Genomic DNA, 8,479 nt, shown 5'->3' with positions numbered 1-8,479 from the left:
TCCGGCTAAAATCTCCGACAAACAGTCTGAATCAGAGAGAACAAGAGAGAAAATACCAGAAGAAGACTGACCGATGTTTAACATTGCTTCTCTTGTAAAAGTGATCCGGGATGGACAGCAGAAGACACAGAAAACACACAAAATAAGACAAAGAAACAGAGAGCGACTCACCGTGGCAGCCATCCGCGGCGCCATCAGATGACGTCCACCACCAGTTCCCTCATGGGGCCGTTTGGAGTCGGGATGTAACCCGTGGGGGTAGCGACCCATCTATATAAAGTCTATGGAATAACCTAATATAGACTTCTATATCAGGTTACAGAAATAACCACACTTCACATGGATCAATGGTTGTTTAAAACAAAGCATCACAACTTCTGTACATTATTTATACAACTTACAGAATGGTTTTGGGTTTAATATTTCATATTTGATGGATGTAATTTTGTCGTCTATTTTAGGTTATTCCATAGACCTAAAGTCATGTCACAGAAATAACGACACTTCACACGGATCAATGGTTGTTTAAAACAAAGCAACACAACTTGTATTGGGTTTAATATGATAGAAGAGTGGTGTGCTGCCATGGTTCCAGTCCTAAAGCCAAACAAAAAGGAGGTTTGATGTTGTGCAGATTTGAGAAGATTGAATCGAGCCGTAAAGCGTGAATGGTACGTACTGCCAACAGTCGAGGAAATTATGCCAAGGCTCTCAGGTTCAAAGGTGTTCTCGTTATTGGATGCTGCAAATGAGTTTTATCAGATCCCATTGCATGAAGAAAGCCAAAAACTGACCACCTTAGAGAATAATATAATGCGGCAGGCTTTGATGTCTATTCATATGCAAATGAGTTAGAGGGTCATAAAATTTTATGATCTATTGATGTTAAGATTTATGACGTATTTTATTGGGGGTCATAAATTCTTTAGCGGGTTGGGGGCATCAAGATGCCGCCAGTCGTGACGGCGCCATCTTTGACTGTCGCCATTTTGGTTTGCTGGCGCCATTTTTAAGATGTGGATATGTATGGGTATGTATTTTTATGAATCAAGACAGGTGCAGCACCTGAGCTAGCTTTGCTAACAGCCCTCTGAGTTACCTTTGCATCCGGCCTGTACGTGTGAGATTGGAGGGGAGCCTTTTTCTTGAGAAGCTGAAGGGGAGGGGGTGTTTGTGATTGGGTGGGGGGTTTGTGACAGGGGGCAGCATTATAGGTGTCAAAGTTGGTTGGAAGAGAGTCGCATATAATTTGAGAAACAATAGCTCAGCCAAAGTTATCTGAAAGCGAGAGACGCATGTAATTTGGTAAACATTGCTTTAGAGGATCAAGGGGCTTTTGTTGAGAAAATCACACTGTTACAAGTCACAAGTTATCTCTAATGTAATTTGACAAACAATAGTGGAGTCGGCATTACTGGGGCCAAGGATATGCGGTAGAGACTGTTTGAACCGTTTAATTTTGGAGGGAGACAGACGAAGGCCTCTGTTTTTTATGAAGGCTGTCTAAGTTTAAAACATATCCTGATTTTTTTTAAAAAAAACACGTGATACACAGAGGTGTGGTTTGAGAGAGGGGCTGGACCTGTTGTTCGTATATTTACGCGAGAGTATCGTGCTGATAGTTCATAGAAAAAAAGAGCTAAAGCTGTGGTGTTAAACTGCAAACCTGAAGCTCAAATCATGATAGCAGAAACGCCGGTCAGTATCCATCTTTGCCGCAGAGGCCCCGATGGTCTGCTAGATGCCCCTAGGAAGAAGCAAATGTATCTTAGACGTATGCAACAAAGGCCTACAGAAAAACTTGAGCGGAGCTGGCAGCTAACACCAGAGACTCTATGGGGATTTAATTTTTTTTACGAGACTGGTGAGTTGTCTTTCTTCATGAGAAACCAAGAGAGCTCTGGTTCAAACATCAACAACAACAACAACAACAACAACAACTGCGAGCAGACAAGCACGTATGGTTCGTTGAACTCGAATGACTGGGCTGTCTTAAATCAACTCTTGCCAGAGGTTTTGACTGAATTTCTCAAGGAATACGGGTTAGAAGGTGAGCTGAATGCAACTTGGATTTCAAAAATCACAGCCAGCAGGAGATGTTTTTTCCGGCTGAAAGTTTCTCCTCAAACTGTTGATGGGGCAGAAGACGGAGAGCTAATCGATTTAATGTTTCTAAAACTTGAAGTGTTCAACAGCGAATGCGGCCTTTTCCAGACAATTTTGAATATACCGTTAACCGAATGGGATCAAAAGATGCAAGCTTATGGTGAGAGTATTACAGGGCTTTTTCTATCAAGCCGTGTCTGGACAAATGTCGTCGGAGTGAAACGTAAACTGGCTTTAGATTAACCCTTACTAAAAAATTAAGTTTAAACCCCTGGCCCTCTTCAACACACAAGACTCTGTTCCTCCTCCTACCCCCTCCTAGCCTCCATCTTTTTCTCACCTGCAGTCAGTGAAAGCTGGGGGGTGATAGTCATTAGCATAACTATCTAAATTGTATAAAACCAGGCCCCCAGACTCCTCTTTCACACACGCACACACGCGGGAAAGACAATGGCTCAGAAAATGCTTGCCAGAAGACTTTTACCACGTTTTATACCTATGGAACATGGGCCTGACATCACATTCTGGTCCACCCCTGAAAACTCTGAGGCCGAACCAGATGATGCTGCTGATACAGCTTTCGTAGCGTCGCCACGAGCGACCGCGGCTGCTGAACAACTGGAACCAACACCAGCGCGGCCTGAGACATGGGCGGAAAGGTTTGAGATTCTTCCACTACCTACACCCGACCCGAGCGAATGCCTCTCACCCATCTGCCTCGACGATCTGCAACCCGATTCTCTCTATGGAGCCTTGTCATCAACTTTTGACGTGTTTGAAACCCCTGAAACCTCGGGGCAGCAACAGCAGGAGGAGCAGCAGAGGCCGCAACAGCATGAACCGTGGTCCTCGTCACGAGCCATCGAATTGTTTGATGACGCCTGCGCACGCTATCGTGAAAACGGCATGGATTTGCCCAGCTTGTCTGCTGCTGACATTAGAGTCTTACTCGAAGAGGCAGAATCGCACCTGCCCGCTGATTTTGAGGAGGGTGATGACCCTCAGCTGGCCCTTGAGTTTGGGGTCGTTCCTTCGATGAGCTCGACGCCTGGGAAAATCAACACACAGCAGGGCTCAGAGTATAATATGAGTGTCGAACCACTTAAATGGTTGGTGATTGAAGACTACACACGCCTGAAGCTGATGGTGGTTCATCTTTTGTATGATGTATTGATTAAGCATGCTAAATCTAAGTGTGACGGATGTGCTCTTGATGATCTCAGCCAGATGCATCATACGTGCTTGTATGTTGAGGATCGAGACTTTTATTTCTACGCGAATTATGAAACAGTGACGGCTGAGTTGTGTAATGCTGACTTCCTCCACACGTTGTCGACAATGTTTTTCTATTTTAAAACCTCTGCACCCCTTATAAACATTCGCAATTCTGTTTCTGCCATTCTACATGACCTAGCTCACGAGTGCAAGATCTTTACACGGCTCCGTGCGATAAAACAAGATGCGCATGACACTGTGTTGAGCAGCACCGAAGTCGCTCTATTATTTAGAACGTTTGGAAAGACAGAATGGGAGGTATTGTGAAAAAAATGTGGGGTCAATTGATAACTTTGCTAGCAGTCCTTCTAGATGTAACAGGGGGCCAGCAAGTTTAAAACTCTAATGGGGTCCAAACTAACACCGATGCTATCCTCGTTCATGCGTTATGTTAAACCTCAGGATTTATAGAAAGACGTTTTTTACCATGTTTTACACTTGTTTCCGTTTACTAGTAATGTTTTTTAAGAACTAGTTTGATTTTTTTCTGTAATAAACTATTGTGACCGGAAAAGTGACTGTTTCTCTGTGTTTATTCAATGGTGAGAGATGTCTTCAGAGACTCTATAATTGTTGCTAAGAATCCTGTTAGTTTAGGGGGAGAGAGAGACACGCCTACACAGATGAAAAAAAAAGCCAAATCGAAAGCGAGAGTCCCCCCAAAGCAGCAGTGTGTTCGGACCTCTCATCTCGCACGTTTACTAACTTCTCGACTTAATTCCCCGCTAAAATTTGAAATAATGCCCACTAAAAAGGGGCTCGTGATGGACGCGCTGGAAGACCTGTCCAAGGAAAACTTCAAAAGGTTTGTTAACGCTCTGGTGGACCGCCGCGGTAACATAAAGGTGGCGAAAAGCAAGGTGCAAGATAAGGACTTTATGGACATAACCGAGGTGCTGGTGTCCACTTTCACCGAGGACAACGCTCCAGCCGTGGTCTCCGAATTGCTCATCTCCATTAACTGCGCCGACGAGGCCGAAAAGCTCAGTGTACGTGCGTGTGTGTGTGAGGCCAAAGGGGGCAGCTATTTTTAAGAACTAGTTTGATTTTTTCTGTAATAAACTATTGTGACCGGAAAAGTGACTGTTTCTCTGTGTTTATTCAATTCGAAATCGCAAGATATCATACCTGTTTGTTTTATTAACAGCGTCACAATCTGTTATCCGTCAGAACTTACCTAACAATGGGTGGCGACAGGTGTCTTCACAGACTCTATTATTGTGCTAAGAATCCAGCTAGTTTTGGGGGAGAGAGACGCCTGCACAGAGGAGCGGCTGATAGTTGTAAAAACACTAACATTAAAAAAGTAAAAGCTTTTTTATCCGATCAGGACGCGTACACTTTACACAGACCAGCCAGAATAACTTATCCTAGAAATAAAGTTTTTGTTCGAGGTCCTATGAGACAATTCCAAGCAGATTTATGCGATATGCAATCACTTGCGCGCTACAACGATGGTTATAAATATTTACTAACCGTAATCGATATCTTCTCAAAACGAGCATATGTACGTGTTTTGAAAGCAAAAACAGGTACGCATGTTACCGAAGCATTTGAAGGTATCCTAGCAGTTAGCGGTTCACCATTACGCCTTCAAACAGATAAAGGGGCGGAGTTTTTTAACAAACATTTCCAGAAATTAATGAGAAAGCACAATATTACACATTTTTCCACCGTCTCGGACACTAAAGCGCAGACGATCGAAAGGTTCAACAAAACTTTAAAAACGCGGATGTGGAGATATTTCACTGCTAAGAACACACACCGATACGTGGATGTAATTCAGGATTTTATTGTCAGTTATAACGACAGTTTTCACAGCAGTATAAAAATGACACCTAACGCTGTAAACGAAGGGAATAAGAATATCGTTTTCACTAACCTCTACGCGAGAAATCCTTTTCGACGGGCGTGCAAGTTCCGGTTCGCACCGGGTGACACTGTGCGAATTTCCAAAATAAAAGGGAATTTTGAAAAAGGTTATTTACAAAGTTACACGGATGAAATTTTCAGAATAAGACAGCGTCTCCACCGCGTTCCTCCCGTCTATAAAATATCAGACTTGGATGGTATGCCTGTAGAAGGCAGCTTTTACGAAGCGGAATTACAAAAAGTAAAAATAAAAAAATAAAAAAATTTTCGCATACAGAAAATTCTTAAATCACGCACCGTGTCAGGTAAACGCGAGTCCCTCGTCCACTGGGTGGGCTGGCCAGCCAAATTCGACAGTTGGGTACCCACAAAGAGTATTAAAAACATCTGACGATCTCTAAAACGGCCATTCTGTGGAAATTACAAGATGGGTGACCACCAGAGAGAATTCTACGTCACATTAGCGTCAAACGCAAGTGTACATCTTTTTAGTGCAAACACGCTCACAGAATTTAAAACGGAACTGGCTCAACATATCGATTTAAAAGGTTCGTGGGAAGTCGGGTTATGCGAGATTTCGTACATCAACACAATAGCCACCATTCCGGAGAAAAAACGGAACTTTTACCTAAAACAACCTAAAAATCCGCCCCCTAGAGGTGATACGTTCCAAGACGACTCAGAAATTCGACATATGCTCAAAACAAGGGGAGGTGTTTATCAAAATTATGACTCGTTAGCTTTGGACATTCAAACTCTATTAACTAAAGCGAGTAACAAAAAGATTGACGTCCGATTTGATCAGCATAAACAGAGATTCATGTTTTCGGGCGAAGAAGGATTGAGAATTATGTTCAAGAGCCCCCTGGCGTATATTGTCGGAATAAATCCCGAGCACTGGTTGTCACTCAAACCGGAAGGCGTCAACGCACAACATCCTGCCGATATAAGAGCCGGATCATATTTTATGTTCATCTACACAAACATCATCCACCATCAGACAGTTGGTGACGCGTACGCCCCAATGCTTCGAACTCTGCCTCTTGAGGGTAACTTTGGTGAAGTTGTAAACAAAACTTTTAATCCGTATTAACATATTTTACATATATATTTTACATAAATATTACATATTTAGATGTGTGCAGAAGCCATATTGAAACCATTTCGGTTTACCTGCGATCAGACCAGAACAACCCGTTAGATTTCGAATACGGGAAGGTTATTCTCACTCTGCATTTTAGATCGAAATAATAAATTTAAAAAAAAAAAAAAAAAAATGACGTCATCGTCAATGCATCCTGATTCGTATCGTTTTGTTGATTATTATGAAACACAAGTGGGGGGCTCGTTTCAAGGTTACGCAGGCGCGCCGGTTCAGTACGGACGAGGGATTGGATCTATTTTTGCAAAATTATTTCGTTTCGTGATGCCTTTGTTTAAAAACGGGTTTAACTTGGCGAAGCCACATCTTCAAGCCGCCGCTAAAAACATAGCAACGGATGTAGCGGGGCGCGTCATTCAAAGAATCCACCAGAAACAAGGCCCCGAGCAAGAAGGTTCCGGGCTTGCTGTATTGTCACGTGGGACGATCCACCCTGGGGGGCGGAGAAAGAGGAGCGTTAAAATGAAAAGACGCTCCACCGGTCTCAGACCAGTCCTTAAAAAAAAGCGGAGAAGACACAAGACAGATATTTTCTCTTAAAAAATGGCCCTTCTACATTTCAAGAGCCACGAGGCGACGTTATCAAGTCTGGACCTTTTTACGGCTCCCTTGACCCAATTCTCCATAGAAGATAGCTCATATGTCGAATTCCAGCCATTGTCAGCGATTGTGGACCAGGGGCCTATAGAGTTCTTTATCCCCGGGGACGGCTCAAAATATTTAGATTTATCCGACACTTTACTACATCTCCGTGCAAAGGTGACGCGTAGGGATGGGACAAATATTCCACCGCAGGAGCAAGTCGGCATCGTGAATTTCCCTATAAACACAATTTTTAGTCAATTAGATATTTCGTTGGGTGGGCGGTTAATCTCGCAATCTAGTGCTACACACGCATACAGATCCATCATCGAGCTGCTGTTAAACTTTTCAAACGATTCTTTGGAGTCACAATTCACAGCAGGAATGTTCGCTAAGGACGCTAGGGGGCGTATGGACTCTATTTCTTTTGAAGAGGGCGTGGCTAACGCTGGTTTTGTGCGGCGCGCACAGCAGATTGCCGGCTCACGTGAATTTCATCTTACGGGACCGCTTCATGGAGATATTTTCTTTTCCGAACGCCATCTATTGAATAATGTGGATCTACGTCTAAAGTTAACTAGAGCTTCTGATGATTTCTGTCTCATGAGCGCTCCAGACAGTGATTTGTGTCTCAAAATACTAGGAGCTTCCCTGTTTGTGAAAAAAGTATCAATTTCACCGGCTGTGGCAATAGGTCACGCCGCCGCTTTACAGAAAGGTAACGCCCTTTATCTGTTGACCAGAATCAATATGAAGACCTTCAGTATACCACAAAACTCACGAATTTGTCATCAGGATAATCTATTCCTCGGCCACATCCCCAAGCAAATTGTAATAGCGCTCGTAAACCACAACAGTTTCATGGGACGGAGAGATTTAAACCCGTTTAATTTTTTGCATTATAACAGTATTTAGCTCTCAGCCACGAAGGTCGACAAATACCTGCCAAAGCTTTTCAGCCCAATTTCGAAGCAGGGATATGTACACGTGAATTTCATAATTTATACACAGCAACAGGGCGTTTTCTGAAAGACCTACCTCTATGTATCAGGGCTATATGTCAGGGCTACTCACTTTTTGTTTTCAATTTAAGTCAGGTAGATGATTCCGGGGCTTTGTCACCTGTGAATAACGGGGTCCTGAGACTCGATTTGCGCTTCAGAACCCCATTACCACATACCGCGACTCTTATTGTATACGCTGCATACGATTCGCTTATCGAGATTAATGCTAAGAGGGAAGTATTGATGGACTATTATTAACGCTATGAACGGTCGTGAACTGGACATGATTATGACCCGGATGCAGAGAACATTATTCGGAGGTGTTTTCGCATCGGATGAGTTAGCTGACGTCAGAGACCCGCCTCCAAAATATTACATCGTCAACACGCATCCAAGACATTTACCCGGTGAGCACTGGCTTGCTTTGACTTTAGAATCGGACGGCTCGGCCACATTCTTTGATCCTTTTGGTCTGCCA

At 43.4% G+C, this 8,479-nt stretch overlaps 1 long non-coding RNA gene across 1 annotated transcript; it reads right to left on the bottom strand.

Annotated features, from left to right (window-relative positions):
• Nucleotides 1-2,892: 2,892 nt before the first annotated feature.
• Nucleotides 2,893-4,839, bottom strand: LOC148404751 (uncharacterized). The gene is made up of 3 exons (XR_015859354.1): nt 4,559-4,839; nt 3,076-3,154; nt 2,893-2,996 (listed from the first exon to the last, which is right to left on the bottom strand). It is a non-coding gene; the product is annotated as an uncharacterized LOC148404751 (long non-coding RNA).
• Between the last annotated feature and the right edge of the window lie 3,640 nt (nt 4,840-8,479).

The sequence above is a fragment of the Syngnathus floridae genome, chromosome 1 (genome assembly GCF_059516105.1).
Source record: "Syngnathus floridae isolate MCC-2025c chromosome 1, RoL_Sflo_1.0, whole genome shotgun sequence".
Taxonomy (NCBI): domain Eukaryota; kingdom Metazoa; phylum Chordata; class Actinopteri; order Syngnathiformes; family Syngnathidae; genus Syngnathus; species Syngnathus floridae.
Note: the sequence above shows the minus strand (reverse complement) of the source record. Positions and strands in the feature narration are given on the sequence as shown.